The sequence below is a fragment of the Microcaecilia unicolor genome, chromosome 3 (genome assembly GCF_901765095.1).
Source record: "Microcaecilia unicolor chromosome 3, aMicUni1.1, whole genome shotgun sequence".
NCBI lineage: Eukaryota > Metazoa > Chordata > Amphibia > Gymnophiona > Siphonopidae > Microcaecilia > Microcaecilia unicolor.
This window is the reverse complement of record NC_044033.1, coordinates 469799032-469820574: the sequence shown is the minus strand read 5'-3', so window position 1 is coordinate 469820574 and position 21543 is coordinate 469799032.

Sequence of the window (21543 nt, the reverse complement as noted above, 5' to 3'; positions counted from 1 at the left end):
ATAGGCTCTTTGGTAGAAAGCTCAAATCCAAAACCTCTAGGGTAGCATTTTCCAAAGTGTTCTCTGTTCCACGTGCAGGGCCCAAGAAACAAGCAGAGCTAAGGAGTCTCAATGCATGGATGAGACAATGCTGCAAGGAGGAGGTTTTAGATTTGTATGGAAGTGGGCAACATTCTGGGGAAGGGGGAGTCTATTCTGGAATGATGGGCTTCACCTTAACCAGGGTGGGATCAGGCTGCTGATATCGGCATTAAAAAAGGAGATTGAGCAGCTTTTAAACTTGAACCTGGGGGAAGGATAACAGTCATTAAAAAGAACATGGTTCGGAACAAGGTATCTTTCAAAGATATCATCAAAACAGGGACAATAGGGTATAGGGTAGCAAGGTTGCAATAGACACCATAGTGGACCAGGAGGAGCATTTTCGATATGATGTCTAAGTCTGAATTTGGACATTTTACAAAAACCTCCAAATTCAGAACAGGAAAGTAGGTCATTTTCAACAACAAAAAATGTCTGTTGGTCCCTTTTGAAAATACAGTTTGGAAAAACATTTTGTGATTTGGAAGTTTTATTTTTTTGTCCATTTTTCAAACAAAAAACATCCAAAATAGAGGAGGAGTGGCTTAATGGTTAGTGCAGCGAGCTTTGTCCCAGCAACATGGGTTTCTTTCATCCTGCAGCTCCTTGTGACCTTGGGCAAGTCAAGTGCACAAGGGGCATTTTTGGATATGATGTCTAAGTCTGAATTTGGATGTTTTTGTAAAACATCCAAAATCAAAACAGGAAATAAAGTAATTTTCTAAAAAAAAAAAGAGTCTATCTTTTCCTTTAGAAAATGCTGTTTGGAAAAACATTTTGTGATCTGGACATTTTACTTTTTGGTCTATTTTTAAACAAAAACTGTCCAAATGAAAACATACAAAATACATAAGAAAATCCACAATAGAGTGAAACTATTCACATGTTCTATGTGTGGTAAAAGCTTTGGTTGTAATGTAAATCTCAAAGTGCATCAAAGTGTCCACACAGGAAAGAAACCATTTGCATGTATACAGTGTGGTAAAAGCGTTGGTCAGAAGGTAAACCTCACAATGCAGCAGAGAATACACACAGGAATGAAACCATTTACATTTCCTGAGTGTGGTAAAAGCTTTGGTTGGAAAGAATGCCTCACATGGCATCAATGAATTCACACAGGAATGAAATCATTTACATGCACTGAGGAGGTAAAAGCTTCAGTTGCACTGGGACAGATAATCAGGGAATGCACATCTTGCTATGAAGTATGAAAAAATAGCACTCTGGTATTTAGATATATGTAATGAGACCTCCTTTTTATCTATAGATCTGAATTCAAAGCCCAAATTTACTGATAAACAATAGACACAAGGCTCAGATGTTATAAAAAAATAGAAAGCTTGGCATCAGCTAGAATAGTGAAAAATTGACATCCCAGAAAAGCAATAGGGCATCCTTGGGGGCACTGCAGTGCACTTTATAGAATGTTCCCAGGTACACATCTCACCATTGCTCTATTACCTTGTCTGCTGAACCCCCTAAAACTCACCCAAAACCTACTATCCCAAACTGTACACCTCTACCATAGCCGTTACAGGTGAAGGAAGCACCAATATGTGGGTACAGTGAGTTTCTGGTGGGTTTTGGAGGGCTCACAGTTTCACCACAAATGTAACAAATAGGGGGAGGTAAAAGCCTGGGTCCACCTGTCTGCACTACTCCAGGGACCTGCATGCTATTCTAATGGACCTGAGTATAACATCCGAGGCTGGTAAGTAATATTTTTAATCACATTTTTTTTGGGGGGATGGGGATAGTGACCACTGGGGGAGTAAGGGGAGGTGATCCCTGATTCCCTCCAGTGGCCATCTGGGCATTTGGGGCATTTTTTGTGTGGCATGGAGCAGTAGCTTAGTGATTAGTGCAATAGATTTTGGCCCTAGGAAAGTGGGTTCAATTCCCACTGTAGCTATTTTGTTTAATAAAAACAGGTCTAGCTCAAAACGTCTAAGTTTTAGTCCTGGACATTTTTGTTTTGTTCCATTATGGCTAAAAAAAAGTCTAAGTCCTAGGAACACCCAAGTTCCGCCCTGAACACACCCCTGGCATGCCCCCTTGAGATTTGGACGCACTTCTGATAGACTTCAGAGAAAAACATCTAAAAATAGGTTTTGAAAATACTGATTTGGACGTTTTTGTGAGAAAAACGTCCACATGCAGACTTATGTCACTTTTTGGACATTTTTCTATTTAAAATGAGCCTATTAGTAACAGTAGATGACAGCAGATAAAGACCTGTACGATCCATTCAGACTGCCCAATAAGATAAACTCATTACATATGGTATGATGTGATACTTCATATATGTATACCAGATCTTGATTTGTCCTTGCCATTTTCAGGGCACAGACCATAGAAGTCTGCCTGGTACTGTCCTTGTTCTAAATTTCTGAAATTGTCAAGCTCCTGATAAGCCCCACTGCAGCCCACCTAAATCTACTCAGCCACAATCAGGGCACAGAGTGTGGAAGTCTTTCCCAGGACTGGCTTTGCTTCCCATTTAGCGATGTTGCTACCTAATCTCCAAACAGGATTCTTTTGTGTTTTTTGCACGCATTTTTGAATTCCATTACTGTTTGCATCTCCACCACCTCCCATGAAAGGACATTCCAGGTACCTACCACCCTCTCATTGAAAAAATACTTCCTGACATTATCACTCTTTATAGACTAGTACTTAGAGCCCAATCCCACCCCCAGATTTAGTCATTGGTATTTATACCAGCTAAAACCTGGTATCAATTCTGGCACCCAACTTTTGGCATTTATCTGTGAGGATGATGGTATTCTATAACTCTGCATGCAAATTTTTGGAATACCCCTACCACGCCTCCTTTGGAGTTGTACATTAGGGGATTTAGGTGTGTGGGGTTACAGAATAACATGCAGGAAGATGTGCACACAGAATCAAATTAATGCCAATTAACTGCAATAATTGATTGTTAACATCAATTTATCACTAGTTAATGGCTTGTTCGCTAATTAATTTGCATGCATATCTTCAATCTACTCACAAATTTTGACACCTACATTTTGTGCCATATCCTGGGGATAATGCTCAGCTCAAAAATACTTACCCATAGAGCCACATCTGGTAAATGTTTAAGGGGTCCTTTTACTAAGGTGCACCGAAAAATGCCCTGCACTGGTGTAGACTTGTGTATTGGACATGTGCAGGTCTATTTTTCAGCGCACCTGCAAAAAAGACCTCTTTTTTTTGCAGAAAATGAACATGCAGCACAATAAAAATTGGCAGGTGTCTATTTTGGGCCTGAGACCTTACCGCCACCCGTTCACCTAGTGGTAAAGTCTCACTCGTTAACTAGGCGGTAATGGTCTATGCATGTACAATACCGCTTACTGCTTGGTTAGCGCTGCATGCCGGAAAGTTTCCGGCATGCTTAGTGGACGAGCATAAAAATGAAATTACCGCCAAGGCCATGGGGTAACCGGGAGGTAGTTCAAAATTGACACATGTAGGATGTGCTTATGTGCCCACACGACTTAGTAAAAGGGCCCCTAAATATCTACCATTTTTTAGCAGCTCTGTCCAGATTGTGTCATTGAAAATTCTTATAGACCACCCTGGCAATATCTGAAGAAAAGCAGGACAGAGTAAAGGTGGAGCCTAAATCTAGGACTAGTCAGTAATAAATTTTGGTCAGAAAAAAAGGTGAAAATAGTTGTGCCCCACTACTTGGTATCCAAAAAAGTAGCACTGAATATATAGACTAGATTTAAACACCATCACTGGCATAAAAAAAACAAAAAAAACTACTGACTACGACATTTTTATATTGATCCATCTTTCTGTCTCTTTTTTTGTTTTCTCCAACAGAGATTTAAATGTGTAAACCTACACAGCATGATGTACGGTAGCATTCAGCATACATAATGGGAACTACCTTTCTTGTGCAGTGTTTGATTTCTTCTAAACTAGGTCATTATTCTGGCAGTACAAATAGTGAAAACAAATTGATATTGTTAAGAATAATGAGTCAATGGTCATCAGTCTCCTTTCCTGTGACTAGTGCTGATTAAGTAATTAAAGAAATCAAAGACTTCTTTAGGAATTACAAATGGGCTTATGGTGTTTCAGAGAAGTTTAAAAATATTGCCTTGGTTAGGTTTGTTTGGCTAATGGGTTTTAAAATCCAATACTTTAAATAGACAACTACTATGCTAGTTTAGTTAATACGTTCACTATGTGCAAAAATAACTAATCAGAGACCCATTCTTTATATTATTACAATACAAATGGAGTAGGACAACAGAATCAGTAATTAAAATCTTTAAAAGTACTGTTAAATTAATTATTTGCAGTAATCGTAGGGGGCCTATTGAGTGAGTCTCAAATATCTTTCAAACAGCCAATAAAGGGAAGGGGAAATGGGACTTGATATGCTGCCTTTCTGGGGAATTTTGCAAATACATTCAAAGTGGTTTACATATATACAGGTACTTATTTTGTACCTGGGGCAATGGAGGGTTAGGTGACTTGCCCACAGTCACAAGGAGCTGCAGTGGGAATTGAACACAGCTGCCCTGGATCAAAGTTTGCTGCACTAACCACTAGGCTACTCCTCCACTCCTGGGCAATCTATACTAGAGTGACCACTTCTATGTGCCACTTGAATGCATAAGTGTACAGAATACTACGTTTTCTCAATGGAGAAGGGTAGGTAGTGGGGTTCCTGAGGGGTGTGTGCTGGGACTGCTGCTTTTTAACATATTTATAAATGATCTAGAGATGGGAGTAACTACTGAGGTAATGAAATTTGCCGATGACACAACGTTATTTAAAGTTGTTAAATCACAAGAGGATTATAAAAACCTACAAGAGGACCTTACGAGACTGGGAGACTGGGCATCTAAATGGAGTTGATGTTTAATGTGTGCAAGTGCAATATGATGAATGTGGGAAAGAGGAACCCAAATTATAGCTGCGTAATGCAAGGTTCCACGTTAGGAGTCACCGTCCAGGAAAGGGATCTAGGCATCATCGTTGATGATATGTTGAAACCCTTTGCTCAGTGTGCGGCTGCGGCTAAGAAAGCAAATAGAATTTTATGTATTGTTAGGAAAGGAATGGAAAACAAAAATGAGGGCTTTATAGTGCCTTTGTATCACTCCATGGTGCAACTGTACCTCTAATATTGTGTTCAATTCTGGTCACCGCATCTCAAAAAAGATAGTGGAATTAGAAAAGGTACAGAGAAGGGTGACAAAAATGATAAAAGGGGTGGGATGGCTTCCCTATGATGACAGGCTAAAGCGGTTAGGGGTCTTTATCTTGGAGAAAAGACGGCTGAAGGGTGTTAAGTCTTTTCAAAAATACTAAGCTTAGGGGGCACGAAATGAAGCTACAAAGTAGTAAATTTAAACAAATCTGAGAAAATATTTCTTAACACAACGTGTAATTAAACTCTTGAATTCGTTGTACGAGATTGTAGTAAAATCAATTAGCTTAGCTGGGTTTAAAAAAAGTTTGTATTGCTTCCTAAAGGAAAAGTCCGTAGACCATTATTAAAATGGACTTGGGAAAAATCCACTGCTTATTCTAGGATAAGCAGCATAAAATGTATTGTACTGTTTTGGGATCCTGCCAGATACTTGTGACCTGGATTGGCCACTGTTGGACACAGGATGCTGACTTTCGGTCTGTCCCAATATGGTAATACTTATATGTACTTATGGATTTCCCCGGGAGCCAATTGCTAAGCTCAAATCACTGTGCACCAAGCCAGCGCTACCCCTACCACCCTTTTGTAAAAAGGCCCCTTAGCTATCATGACAAATGCTATTTACATATTATCAGTAAAAATGATTGCACCATCATACAGAAGCAGTTCGTTGTAATGAATTTATTGTTCAATTCAAAATCAAGGTATCATGCTCCTGTTATCATTTCAGTTTCTTCTAAAAATTCCATTTTAAACATACTTTCATTGCTTGTCTAATTCACTTTCCTGATATCAAAATTGTCTATTACCAGAATTGTATACATCTGTACTCTGAAATACTAATTACTAAACATATCACAGCTTTTGTTTTCCCAAAAGAGGAGTGAGATTGTTCTATAAATGATATAAACTGCAGATGGTTCAATGCTAATTTATTGAATAAGCACAGCATAAATCTGTAGCCCTGTGCAGAAAATGCATAAAATATTCAGGTATAGAATACTAATTTAGAACTATTAGAAAGCAAAAGAAAAACAAACTTAGTTCAATCTCAAATTTTCTTACTAGACTTGTTAATATGATTTCAATAAACTTATCCAATTCGTTTAAACATTTAAGAATAATTCTCCTTAATATATGGAGAGAATCCTTCTCAGTCATCTATGTGCATAAACAGAGATTAATTTTTCTAAACTGGCAGTTTGAAATTACTTAACTACCATATTGCTTAAAGTCTGAGCATTGCAGAACAACATATACACAATAAAGCTTGTGCAGGAGAACTTTTCCCATGTGCTTATTTTAAATGGGAAACAGAAATAATGGGTATTTATTTATTTATTTATTTATTTATTTATTTAATTTATTACATTTGTATCCCACCTTATCCCACCTATTTGCAGGCTCAAAGTGGCTTACATAGTTTTGTTATACACAGTTAATCCTGGATGTCAGGTACAATTATTGTTGTGCAGAGATTAATTAGGGAAGAAGTAGAGAGAATGAAGGAATTAGTAGGAATATTAAACTATGGGTTTTCTTAGACGATGGGTTTTCAGAGGTGGATTAGTACAGTTCTGGGTTTTCATTGTAAGCTTTGTTGAAGAAATACGTCTTGAGGGATTTGCAAAAGATAGTTGTTTCGTTGATTGTTTTGATGTCTCTAGGTAGTGCGTTCCATAACTTCGTGCTCATGTAGGAGAAGGTGGTATCATGCATTGTCTTGTATTTTAGTCCTTTGCAGTTGGGGAAGTGTAGGTCAAGAAATTTGCGGGATGATTTTGAGGCGTTTCTGGGAGGTAGGTCCACAAGGTTTAACATGTAGATTGGGGTGTCTGTGTGAATGGGTCTATGGGTTTAGTTTGCTAGGCTACATCAATCAGTTAACACAGGTTTTACCATGCAATAGATATCATTGTGGACCTGTGTTAATGTCTTCCACATGTTAAAACCAGCCAGTACGGTAAAAATCTTGCACTGTTTGTTAACATACTGAATGAGTGTGATATGGCAGAGCAGAAATGTGGCCGTCAGTGACAGGTAGTAGATGTGGTCATTGGTAACATCTATTGCTAGGGGTAATGACAGCCATTTTGGATCCTGGATGAGGCATGAAGGGAACAGAGATGATCTGTTCCTGCTCAAGGTCATTCTACTATTGCTGCAGACTCCCAGGTAGGTCCCAAGGAAGAGGTTGGGATGATGGTGGAAAAGTGCAACTCTTGAGGGTCAGGGTTTACATCTTCAGGGTGGGCCTTTGATATTCAGGAGGTGGGGGTATGAATATGTGGTATTGAATATCAGTACTGTAACACATGGGTTAATTTTATATTAAAACATTACTTGGCTAGGGTGGATCTGTGAAATAGGGCTGGAGCTGAGTCAGTCCTGGGATGTGGGGACAGTCCAGGGTCAGCCCAGTTATATGGAGGCTGTGCTTGGACCCATTTTGGGTCTGTAGTTGGTTTGGGGGCTGCCAGCATCCTGAACATGGTAGGCACATTTGTGCACACTGCAACACTGACTGGGAGTACAGGAAAACAGAGAGGGCTGGAAGGCAAGTGACCAGCTGACCAATTGTGGTTCATGGATGGCTTTTTGCTGATATGCAATTGGGTGCCTGTAGCTCCAGTGGGTCTCAGATGAAGCCTGGACCTAAATTTTGTGTGTGTGTGTGTGTGTGTGTGTGTGTGTGTGTGTGTGTGTGTGTGTGTGTGTGTGTGTGTGTGTGAAAAGGTAGAGTATAAGATACTGCTGAGCACCTGATTGTGAGTGTGGTTTAATTCATCATATGTATTCCAGTGAGACCTGTGGTATAGACAAGGCCTCACCTCAGCTTGTGGATGTCTTGGACACAAGCATCTCAAACCACAAAGAAAATAATAATTCAGATCATAAATACAGGCCACTTGGCAATTGTTCATTGTCTTTTCCCACAGCTACAACTCCCTACCCAAAATAAACAATTCCATCAATAGAAGCACAGCCCAAAACAAGAATATTAAACATATATATTCTCAGCAAAATTCAAAAATAAAACAAAAAAATACAAAAAATGGGGGAAGGCTGGGTGGGAGAAAAATGATCACATTTAACATCTCCACGTTCCCACTCAAAAGTGTCCTAGCCCTTCTTCACAGAATATCTCCTCATCCTGAATGTTTCATGTCCTCCTTTCTACTTTCCCAGAATTCCTAACACATCCCAGCTTCCATTAACCCTTTTCTTCTCAGCACTTCTCCCAATACCCTTAATTAAATTCCACATTAAGTTCCACAAACCTCCTCTTAAATTTATTTAATTCCAATTTATTTTAATATAATTTTAATTTTATACCCAGCAGCTCCACATAAATGAATTAACTTTACTTGGATCTCCCAATTCTGCTGTTAAATGCTTCCTTCTTACATCATGAATAAACTTCAAACTAATTTCCATGCCATTAATCCTCCTTTTTTCATTTTACCCCCTCTCCCCACCCCATCCCATATTATAAATGCACTACCCAGATGGTGTACACTTCAGCTGGAGTGATGCCAATATTAGGTTGCCCTTGGGTAATTCCTTGAGTTTCCTTTATTATAAAAATAGAAAAACCTTCCTTTTACCGGCAGAGCTAAAAGTGGCATCAGCACACAAGAAAGACCCAGGTCACTTTTTAGCACTTCTTGGTAAAATGGCCCCTTAGTAATTAAATTAATTAGATTTAGATAATTCAAGCCATTAAGGATTTTGAAGATAATTTAAAAGAACACAGGCTTGAATAGGGAGCCAGTAAGATTTTGTTAACAACAGTCCAATTGAAATAGTATTATACATTGAACCAATAAAGCAAACTGGTTCTCATAAAAATGAGAGTGAATAGCCCTGAGTTGTTTAAGATTAAAAAAGCTTACAAGTTGTTTATTTGAGGTTCAAAGGTCAATGAAGAGTCCAGAATGATTCCCAATACTTTGGCTGACCTTTCATTTGGCAAGGAATCATTTGGACTCTATTGCATTACTTCAGGAAGTGATTCTTTATGGTGACCAAACCACAAAATTCAAGTTCTAGCGGTGTATATCTTCAACATGTTTGCTAGGACTTTCTCTTAATCTTGTTAATAGAGCTCCTTATTCTTAAATATGCCTGATCTAAATCAGCTAATAACAGTATAAAAATGTAATTGACATAAGAAAAAAGAAGTTTGCCACTTGTCCAAAGTGATAGTATCAAGTGAAAGCATAAAAACATTAAACATAATTGGGGATGTAGGGGAGCCCTGAGGCACCCTGTATGGTGACTGCCAGGTCTGAGAAGACATTTCATCCTTCCTTACAACATATGTTGTATTACCTAGAAATTTCTTAAACCAATCCAGAGCGACACCTAAGTTAGTCCTAAGTCACTCAGTTTTTTAAATAAGAGACTATGGTCAAACATACTGAAAGCTATTGATAAATCAGGCTATTAAAGAATGGCCTGGCACCCTTGACTAAAATGTTTCTTGCTTCAGAAACTATTGTGATAAAAGAGTGTCTATACTATATAGACTTCTAAAACCAAATTATGAAGGTAACAAAACAGAGAACTTGTCCAAATATACAATTAGTTCACAGCCTACCAGTGACTCATCTAATCTTGTAAAAAAAAATGCTACATTGTGGCTATTGTCCTGTAACTAGAAGGTTCTGCCAGGTCTAAGGTGGAAGACTTAGGAATAGGCATTAAAATGATTACAAACAATGAAGGTGAAAAAATATCATTATGTAGTATACAATTTATATGAAGAATAATCCAAATGTACAATCATTTTAGGAGTGTTTCTCTAGAGGATAGCAGGGCAACAGTCCAGAGGACAGAAAGATTTGGTAAACTGGAAAGGGAAGCTCCAGCTTCATTCTCCATCACCACAGTAAAATTGGACCAATATCTGTCTGCTGGGATATCTAAAGATTCCTGACAGAGAATAGAAGAAGAATTAGCAAGCACCTGTTGTTCCTGAAGCAGTGGGTGTCATAGGGAGGTGATGTTATCAGAAAAATATAGTGCTAGGCCATGATTTAGATGGAGCTATTAAATCTTCCATGATTTTAAAGAGAACATCTAGATTCAAGTAGGAAGTGCTTATTAAAACTGAATAATATTTTGGTATTTAGCTCACACTTTTCCAGTGGTAGCTCAGGTGAGTTATAATCAGGCACAGTCAGTATTTCCCGTCTGCAGAGGGCTAGCAATTTAAAGGGCCCTTTGACTAAAGAGCATTAAGCTCTAACACATGCTTAATGAGTGAGAAAATGCTTAGTGCAAAACACATTAAAGCGTTTTGTGGTAATATCTTCTTTTTCATGTTTTAACCACAGGTTATTTATTTCTAAAAATATTTTTGGGAGGAGGCATGTTGTGGACAAAGAATGGGCATGGAAAAAGTAACCAGTGGTTCTGATAAAGTTCACATTTGAGACCTATTTTAAAATGTATCATTCATTCGTAAATGGAGCAGCTATTACAAGGTAATATAAACAGTGTCATAAATAGAAAGGTTTGTAGGAGCCTTGCCGAGAGCAGTTATGGTAGGGGAGCTGCACTGATACACCTTGCTCCTGGTTAATGCTGAAATGTTTAGCATAGGATCTGTAAAAAATAAAAAACAAAAATGCCCTAAATCCTGCTGTACTGAATCTGGGAAAGTCCTGTTTTACGATGAGCTAAGCTCAGATTCTACTACTACTACTACTACTACTATTTAGCATTTCTATAGCTCTACAAAGCATACGCAGCGCTGCACAAACATAGAAGAAAGACAGTCCCTGCTCAAAGAGCTTACAATCTAATAGACAAAAAATAAATAAAGTAAGCAAAAGCCTTTTGTTAAAAGGGCCTCTATGTTTGTACCCGAGATAATGGAGGCTTAAATGATGTGTCCTAAGCCACAAATGTCAGTGGGATTTGAATGCTGGTCTTTCTAGTCCACAGCCTGCTACTCTACTAGGCTACTTCTCCACTTCTCAAGTGCATAATTAGGCCCACAGGGCCTGATATTGACACCACTGGGCCCTATATTCACACCGCAGAAGTTAGTTGAGCACAGGTATTCAATGCCAGGCCTTTTTTTGTGACCAGCATTGAATATCTGAGTGTTTTGGGGCCGGTTTCAGCTTAACTGCCGAAGCTGACATTCAGCACTAGCTGGTTTAGTTGAAACCAGCCAAAGATAGGCATGCTATTTTGGCAGCTGAGTTTGGACACCAAACTTAGCAGGAGAGGCGTTTAATATTAGCGGATAGCTGGTTATATTGTGTAATATAACCAGTTATCCGCTAACTGCCAGATTCTATATATCACGCCTAGCATTCCGTGTTGAAATCCAAGCATATTACATAACAACGTGTGTAACTTAGTTGGCTTAACCCTTTAGAGGGGCATAATTGAATGGGGCGCCCAAGTTCTCCTGAGGGCGTCCCCGCAGGACGGCCCCGTGAAGGGGCAAGGAAACCGCTATTATCGAAACAAGATGGCGTCCATCTTTTGTTTTGATAATATGGTTGGGGACGCCCAAATCACAACATTTAGGTCGACCTTAGAGATGGTCGACCTAAATGTTGAGGTGGTCGACCTTAGAGATGGTCGTCCCTGGTTTTCAGTGAAAATGGTCCCCCTCATCATGCCAGGACACCAAGTAAAGTCGACCCATATGGCTTATTATGGGAACATTGGACACTAAAGGGTTAATAAGCTAATCAGCATTTTAACAGCTCTTAACAAGCAATAATGAGCACTAATTGGAATTTATGCGCATAACTAGCTTAGGGGTCATTTTACTAAGGCATGCTGAAAAATGGCTTGCGGTAGTGTATGTGTGGGTTTAGGGCGCGCGTTGATCCATTTTTCAGTATGTCTGTAAAAAAGGCCTTTTTTCCCCAAAATGGACGTGCGGCAAAATCAAAATTTCCGTGCATCCATTTTTGGTCTGAGACCTAACCGCCAGCCATTGACCCAGCGGTAAACAATCCGGGCAGCAATGACCTACGTGCGTCAAATGACACTTGGCACACGTCCATTATGCACACCCGAAAATAAAAAATATTTTTCAGACGCGCACCAAAAATGAAATTACCACAACAGCCATGCAGTAGTCAGGCGGTAACTCCATTTTGGCGTGCGTTGGGCATGCGTAGACGCTTATACAGCTTAGCAAAAGGGCCTCTAAGGTCCCTGTTTACTAAGCCGCATTATAGGCATGTTAGTGCTTATAACACGTGTTAACCATTTACGCATGTTAACAGTGTAGACACCTACAATATCCTTATAGGCACCTACACAGTTAGCATGTGCGCTAATTGTAGGTGCATTAAAAATGCTAACGTGCCTTAGTAAACACGGCCCTAAGCATATTCTGTAATGAACTGCATCTAAATTCTAAAGCGTGTAGTTCAAAAGGGGCATGGCCATGGGTGGAGAAATGGGTGTTTTGTGGGTGTTCACAAATTTACAAGCATTTTTATAGAATATGACCCAGTCCACATAAATCTATGTACAGGGATTTACACCACTTTTTCATTGATGTAAATTGAGGCATGTAATTTTAGGTGCTGGGATATCAACTAAGCATATTCTATTCTATACTGTACCTAACTCTTATAGAATATGCTTAGGCGAAAATGTTTTCCGTGTGGATTTTTTAAGAGACATATATAGAATCTGGCCCTAAGCACTAACTGGCAACATTCAGCGGGAGATAACTGGTGATCTTCCATTGAATATTGCTGGATAGCCAGTTAAATGTCATTTAACTGGCCAAGAGCTATTCCTGGCCTGTTAAATGATTTTAAATATTGGACAGACAGTGACCAACATTAGCAAAACAATGACCACTGCAGGCTGAATTTGGGAGGGGGGGAGGTGTGTGTATTTTAGTAAACATAAGTGAAATTTGCTTTAGCATACCAATCTATGCCAGTTTTTCAAACACTGCTAAGAATTCCCTCAGGCATTCAGAAACCCTCACAGAATTTTCTTCTCTTTGGCTTGAGGAGACAGAAGAAATTGTGGTTTCTGTATTCAATGAAGATTTGAAAGAAGAAAATTAAGTAAAACATAATGTATGATTCTTTGCATGATTCTCTGAAAGTGCTCCTCGTATTTTACTTTTGTAATGCTAATACAAGTGGTATACACTGTGAGATGAATTCAGCTAAACCCTGCATGAAGTCCAGCCAGGAGATTGTAATTTTACTGGATTTTGATGGTAATTGGCTTACTAAGAGTGCCAAGCCAATTAAAACAACAGTGGGTGGTTTGATGCTGATGGAGATCACTGATGTCCCATCAGACTTAATACAATTACAACCATACCTTGCTTGAATGGATTCAGAGTGACTGATCCAAAATATTTTAGATGCATTACTAAATGTATTTGCTAAAAATGATGTCACTTATGAGATATAACATATAGTTTAGCTTTCTTCATTTTCTGTTTACTAAGGGTCTCATATTAAGCTGGCACAGTCACTGCACTAATTTAAGTGCTAGCACTGATAAATTAATATGTATATTCAGTGATATTATCTGTTTTTAAACAGCAATGCTGAATATACGTAGTTCTGTTGACCACAATATTCAGCAGGCCTAAGTTAAACAGATAACATCCATTTCATATATGGCACCAAAAAAAGTGCTATTCTAAAAGCTGCACTTAAAAGGGCTGTTTTACTAAGGCACGTGGAGGGGCACAATCGAATGGCGCCAGCCAAATAGCTGGCCGGCCATCTCCGGGGCTGGCGCCGTAAGCGGGCGGAGCCAACCGTATTTTTGAAAAAGATGGCCGGCCTTATTTTTCTTCACTAATGCGGTTGGGCCTGGCCAAATGTCAGAGTTCGCCGGGTTTGAGATGGCCAGCATCGGTTTTCGGTCATAATGGAAAATAATGCCGGCGATCTCAAACCCGGCCAAATCCAAGGCATTTGGTCATGGGAGGAGCCAGAATTAGTGTAGTGTACTGGCCCCTCTGACATGCCAGGACACCAACCGGGCACCCTAGGGGGCACTTCTAAAACTTTAATTAAAAAAAATAGCTCCCAGGTGCATAGCTCCCTTCCCTTGGTTGTTTAGCCCCCCCCCAAATCCCCCCAAAACCCACTCCCCACAACTCTACACCATTACCATAGCCCTAAGGGGTGAAGGGGGGCACCTACATGTGGGTACAGTGGGTTTTGGAGGGCTCCCATTTACCACCACAAGTGGAACAAGTGTGGGGGGGTAGGCCTGGGTCCACCTGTCTGAAGTGCACTGTACCCACTAAAAACTGCTCCAGGGACTTGCATACTGCTATCAGGGAGCTGGGTATGACATTTGAGGCTGGCATAGAGGCTGGCAAAAAAGTTTTTTTTTTGGGGGGGGGTTGGTGACCACTAGGGGAGTAAGGGGAGGTCATCCCCGATTCCCTCCGGTGGTCATTGAGGCTCCTTTTTGAAGCTTGGACCTGAAAAAAAAGGAACCAAGTAAAGCCGGCGAAATGCTCGTCAAACCTGGCTTTTTTTTCCATTATCGGACGAAGCCGGCCATCTCGTGAGCACGCCCCCATCCCGCCCCCATCCTGCCTTCGCTACCCTACTGACACGCCCCTTTGATGTTTTGCCGGCTCCGCAACGGAAAGCAGTTGGCGCCGGCCAAAATCGCCTTTTGATTATACCGATTTGGCCGATTTCAGGAGATCGCCGGCCATCTCCCGATTTGTGTCGGAAGATGGCTGGCGATCACTTTCGAAAATGAGCTGGATAGGTGCCTAAGCATGTCCAACATGTGTCAAATTGGAACTACCACCCAGCTACTACATGCCTCAGGCGGTAATTCCAGTTTTGACATGCGTCCAAAAAACGCAGTAGAAAATATTTTCTATTTTCTATCATGTGGCGCTTACCAGGCGGTAATTGGCAGTTTGCACGCGCTAACACTTACCACCTGGTTAGCGTGTGAGACCTTACCACCAAGTCTGTTTGGCGTTTTGAAGAGGTGACATTCCACTGCCAATTCCTCACAAAGTAGTGTTTTGAGGACCAAGTCCTATACACAAGGTTATTATCTGTTAGCAGACTGAAAGATACAATTTTTTTCCACGGATAATTCAGAAGAACATATAAACTCCTGAGGGAGGCTGCTTGGCCAAAACACAGCAGTGTCAAATCTCCTTGATTATTTTGGACTTATCATGCTCATTGAGCAACAGAATAAAATTGGACTTTTATACAAATTGTCTTCAGGTTGTATATTTGAGTCATCTTCACTGTGGTTGATTTGTATTTATTTTTAAAGAATGCACATGATTCTATACCACCTATGCTCCACTCAAATTCCACCCCAGAACATGTCTACATGGTAGCTGTGTACAGGTATGTGCATGTATATAGCACAATTTTAGAGGAGTCCTTTTGAGGTACATAAAACCAGCTTGTATATGTGGGAAAGTTTATAAAACTAGCCCCCAAATGGGTACCACCTTTTCTCATTACTTAAGACAGCTTCTAATTCATTGGGGGAAGCTGTCAGGGTGCCCTAACAGGTGAGCTTTTAATGTACATCAATTTACCTTGGGAATCATCAACCTGTGATATCTCAGTATCACAGGTTGCTGACTTCTGTGGTAAAAGATCAATTCTGCTTGTGAACCACCTTGCGAGCAGTATTATCCCATCAGCCCTGGAGCATCAGGTTGCTCGCTTATCGCAATGTGAATCAGAAGTCATCATGTCTATGTATGATAAAAAGTCTGCATTTCCCCCAAGTTTTGGAGATTTTGAAAAAAAGAAAAATCTATCCTGAGTTTGCAATGAATGGGCATTGCCTTTCTATAATGGCCAGTTTTGCTAAAGCAACAGTTGAAAAACACTATGGGCTAAACTCAGAGCCCAAGAAGCAAAATATGGATTCTTTGCCCCAGTGCATATGTAGGTTTCTCATTGATATATTGCCAAAATATATGTGGATATATATTGCCAAACTTATGTGGATCTGAAGCAATTTGAACAATATTTGATGGAGCAGGAATTATTTGGGATGCATATCACATGAAGTGAGATGTGTCAGCTAATCAGAAATGGATGGGTATTCATCATTTCTGTATGCAGGACTATGTACAGTTTCCATTTGTGATGTATAGATAGTGACATGCTTCATTCTTTGAAATCCGACATGCCTCTCTGCTTGCAACCCCACCTCCATTTGGGTTTCTTTTAGTGTGTGTGTTGATGTTTGTTGGTTTATATGTGTTTCTGTGTGCGGTTCTGGTCGAGTCTTTTACAATAGCTTTTGTGAGATAGGATATAATGTTGCTCCAATATGGAACCCTCTCCAACTTCATTTTAGTATTTATATGAACATACTTACTATTATTTTGGTATGGGGAGTCTAACTTTATTTCTTTGAGGGGCCCTTTTACAAAGTGGCAGTAGGGCTATCACATGTATAGAGTGTGCCAAATAGACACTACCGCATGGGTAGAGTGCCCACCCAGCAGTAATGTCAAAGTTTGCGTGCACTATTTCCCGTGGTAGAAAATATTTTGTGGAACAGGAATTTTTTTCTATTTTCTACCATGGGGGGCGTTCCTGGCAGTAATTGGCATCGCGGCCACATTGGTACGTGCTGCATGAGTACCGTACGTAAGACTTTACTGCTAGGTCAATGGGTGGTGGTAAGGGCTCAGGTAGTAAATAGCCGCACACTACCTTTAATTCTAGTGCAAGGCCATTTACTGCCCCCATTGAAAAAAGCCTTTTTTCCCAGATGTGGTAAAAAATGGACCAGCGCATACAAAAAAACATGGGCCCATACTAACGCAGACTACTTTTTACCGTGGCTTAGTAAAAGGACCCCTTAATTTTAAAGGGATAGTCCATCCTATTAAGTAAAAGAAAATTTTGCTGTATATGGAAGATTTTCCCCTTCTGTCATTTATTTCCAGGAGACACTTTAGTTTGCCTCTGAATTTGCTAAACTAAAATCTAATTGGATACAACATTGTTTTTATTCTCTAGCTGTGGGCAGAAAAAATAGACTTGCCATTTTACTGGCTAAACAACTAAATTGTATTGTACTTTCTCATTGTCTCAGAGGTACAATGGGTGATTGTTCTAGTACAAATATCACGAGTGAAGAATGCACTTCTTAATGTTAATGCACCTAATTTGAACCAGTCTCTGTTTTTCAGGTTCTTGCCCGGCATTTTTCATCAGTAGAAAAGAATCATATTATGTTTGGAGTGACACAAATCTTCCTATAGAATTTGCTCTGGACCAGAAATCCTTAGTCTGTATGAACTCTACAAAGTCACAAATGGCACTACTACATTTGATGACTGGTGGCTTGTGGATGTGTGATGGCTTAGGGGTCCTTTTACTAAGGTGCGGGGGGGGGGGGGGGGGAGGAAATGGCCTGCGGTAGTGCAGGAGCATTTTTTAGCTGTGCACAAGATCATTTTTCAGTGCACCTGTAAAAATTGTCTTGGGGGAGGGGGGGGAATAGTCATGTGGCAAAATGAAAATTGGCGCTTGCCCATTTTTGGTCTGAGACCTTACCACCATTCATTGACTTGACATGTCCAAATGCTGATTAGCGCCTGTGCACCAGAAAATAAAAATATGTTCTGACGCGCGTATTGGAAGCACGTCAAAATGAAATTACTACCCAGGCTACATGGTAGCCGGGTGGTAACTCAGAATTGATGTGCTTTGGGCATGCATAAGCGCTTACGCAGCTTAGTAAAAGACCCCTTCGCATCATGATATATTAAACTATACATTTTTTTGGCACCTCATCAATTCTATTCATGCTTGGATTGTTGGTTTATTTCTAAATCTTTGGTTGTTTTGCTGCATGTCACTAATGTAGAGCCACACCATGATCTCTGATCATGTCTGCATCACCGTGTGTTTGGAGGTTGTTTCACCTCATTCGGAGAGTAAAGCTTGGCACCTAAATTCTTCCTTATTGGAAGATAACATATTTGCTGAGAAAATAAATAGCTGAACTAAATAGTATTTTCATCATAATTTAGTTGAAGACTCCATTTGGTTATTTGGGATGTGCATAAAGCACATTTACACAGTGGAATTCTAAGTTATACTGACTTTAAACATAAGCAGCAAAAGGCTGAGCTATTTCGAGCTGAATATCAAACAACTGGAATTTCACTATCAAGTGTTTGGCAGCAAGTGGAGATGGTACAACTATGGAAATTAAAATTTCAGTGTAACAAAATTCCAAGTATAAGAGCTGGCATTCACTTGCTTGCAAACCAAACAGCTTATCATGCTATCATGATTAAAGTGGGCAGGAAATTGGCTATCTTAAATATTCCAGGAATGCAACCTCTATCCATGCTATTTCTCAAGATGGGAATTAATTGATATACTAGTAAATGTGTGGTTGTTATTTCTTTGTAAAATATGTCAGGTCAACTGTAATTTTTTTATAGATGCCAAACAACTGGAACATCCTGCACAGAATAGGATTGCTTCTGCTTGCAACAAAGGGAGCAGGTCGTTCCATATCCATGGAGCCAGGAAAAAAGAAGGCCATGTGTCTGGTGATGATGCTTTTTTTACACGTGGAGGGGCATAATCGAACGGAAACGCCTATCTCCATGGGCGTTTATCTCCGAGAACGGGTCTGTGAAGGGGCGGGCCGAACCGTATTTTCAAAAAAATTGATGTTTTTGAGCTGGGCGTTTGTTTTTTTAGCGATAATGGAAACTAAAAACACCCAGCTCAAAAACGTCCTAATCCGAGCCATTTGGTCGTGGGAGGGGCCAGGATTGGTAGTACACTGGCCCCCCTGATATGCCAGGACACCACTGGGCACCCTAGGTCAGTGCGGTGGACTTCAGAAAAAGCTCCCACATGCATAGCTCCCTTACCATGGGTGCTGAGCTCCCAACCCCCTCCCCAAAACCCACTACCCACAAATGTACAACACTACCACAGCTCTTAGGGGTGAAGGGGGCACCTACATGTGGGTACAGTGGGTTTTGGAGGCCTCCCATTTACCAGCACAAGTGTTACAGGTGGGGGAGATGGGCCTGGGGCCACCTGGCTGAAGTGCACTGCGGTACCCACTAAAAGTACTCCAGGGACCTGCATACATGCAGGCCTCTAGGACTGGTTGCTGCTATATAACATTGGCACACCAGTTGACACCTGAAGACTAATCTCTCCGAAAACATCCTTTATTGGAATAACCACCTTTACTCACAGTTAACTGCAGATCAGAGGTTGTGCCCCACTGGCAACGAGTCTCCCTGGTACTGAGATGAGCAGTAGGTCAGAGCTGGCAGAATGCTGTACAATGCCCTCTTTCAGCCACATTCAAGGTAAGAACTAAGTTCTGTAACGTGGCTAACACAGGAAAGGGAACTAAAACTGGCTTACAAAAATGTCCACTACTGCATGGACTACAACAGGAAACACAACAGGGCACACTCTGACCCAGTAGGCAGGGGGAAAAGCACCATGGGAGAAGAGCCTACCAACATTGTGAGACTGTAACACAAGCTAATGAAATCACGGAGCCCAATACCCTACACCCACCACAATGCAATACTGATGTGACCCTGTACTGCACCCGAGAGCCACATCTGACCCAGGGAAAGGCTGTGACAGGATCGAACACATTCTGCTGTCATGGACGTGGGTACGGCATTTGAGGCTGGCATACAGGCTGGAAAAAAAGTTTCTAAAGTGTTTTTTTTTTTGGTGGGAGGGGGTTAGTGACCACTGGGGGAGTCCAGGGAGGTCATCCCCGATTCCCTCCAGTGGTCATCTGGGCAGTTGGAGCACTTTTTTGGGACTTGTTAGTGAAAAAAAGGGTCCAAAAAAAGTGACCTAAATTCTCGCTGAAAACGGCTATTTTTTCCATTATCGGCAAAAGCCACCCATTTCTGTTCGGCCGATAACCACGCCCTAGTCCCGCCTTCACCACGCCTCCAACACACCCCATCAACCCCAAATCAAGGTAAAACACCTTTTTTTCGATTATCAGCTAAAGACGCCCATCTCTCCTCGGCTGATAACCACACCCCAGTTCCGCCTCCACCATGCCTCCGACACGCCCCCGTCAGCTTTATTCGTTTCCATGACGGAATGCAGTTGGAAACGGCCGGCTTTCGATTATACCGATTTGGGCGCCTTTGCGAGACAAACGTCTATCTCCCGATTTAGGTCGCACTATGGGCGTTTTTCTCTTTCGAAAATAAGCTGGATAGTCTGCCAGATTCTATATAGTGAGCCTAGAGATCCACGCCAAAATCCAGGCGTATTCTATAATAATGTGTGTAACTTAATTGGCTTAACAAGCTAATCAGCGTAGTAACACAACAAACAATAATGTGCACTAATTGGCAATAACTAGAATTTGCGCGCACAAGTCGCTAAACGTATTCTATAATGGACTGTGCCTAACTTCTAATGTGTGCAGTTCAAAAGGGGTGTGGTTATCAGCTGGGAAATGGGCATTTTGTGGGCGTTCTAAAATTTACAACCGTAGTTATAGAATATGACCCAATGTGGGTAAATCTATACGCAGAGATTTATGCCACATTTTCATTTAGATACATATGAGATATATCTATGAGATATATATGCTAGTATGCCAGTAGTGTGGCCTTAGTAAACGGGGCCCTATATTTTTTGTAATCAGAGATATCCCTGAAATATATTGGCAAAATCTTGCAGCCTAAATATTAAAAAAAATTCAATAATTTAATTGATTTATTTCCTTTAGGATTAGGAAATTGAAAAGGACTCACATATCTTAGCGACTGTATCTTTGTACCTAAAACAAAATTAAAGATAAGTGTTTCACCTTGTAAAATCTTTAAAACAAAGCAATACATCTTGAATAGTACTCTCTCCTCCACTGGAAGACAGTGAAAATGCTTGGGACAGAGGAGAAATGTGCAGTCAGGAATTATTAAGTAATCAAAGCATTCTGGCTGCTGTGTATGAAGTGATTAAAATAGATGTATATAAGTGAATTCCAGTGGGTAGGACTTTATGAGTCTGTATACAAATTTTGAACTGTATTTTATATGGAATGGGAAGCCAGCGATGGTTTATGAAAAATAGGGTCACAATCAAATTTGGCTGTATGACAGAATAACTTGGCACATCCTAACCTGAATGTCTCAAATCTATTTGTACATCCTTTCTAAGATCTGCCTCCATGAGTAGAGACCTCCAAGGTTCTGCTCTAGATAGACAGTAAAGACCTTGTGTGGTTCTACTAAAATATTAGAAGGGGAGGAGAGG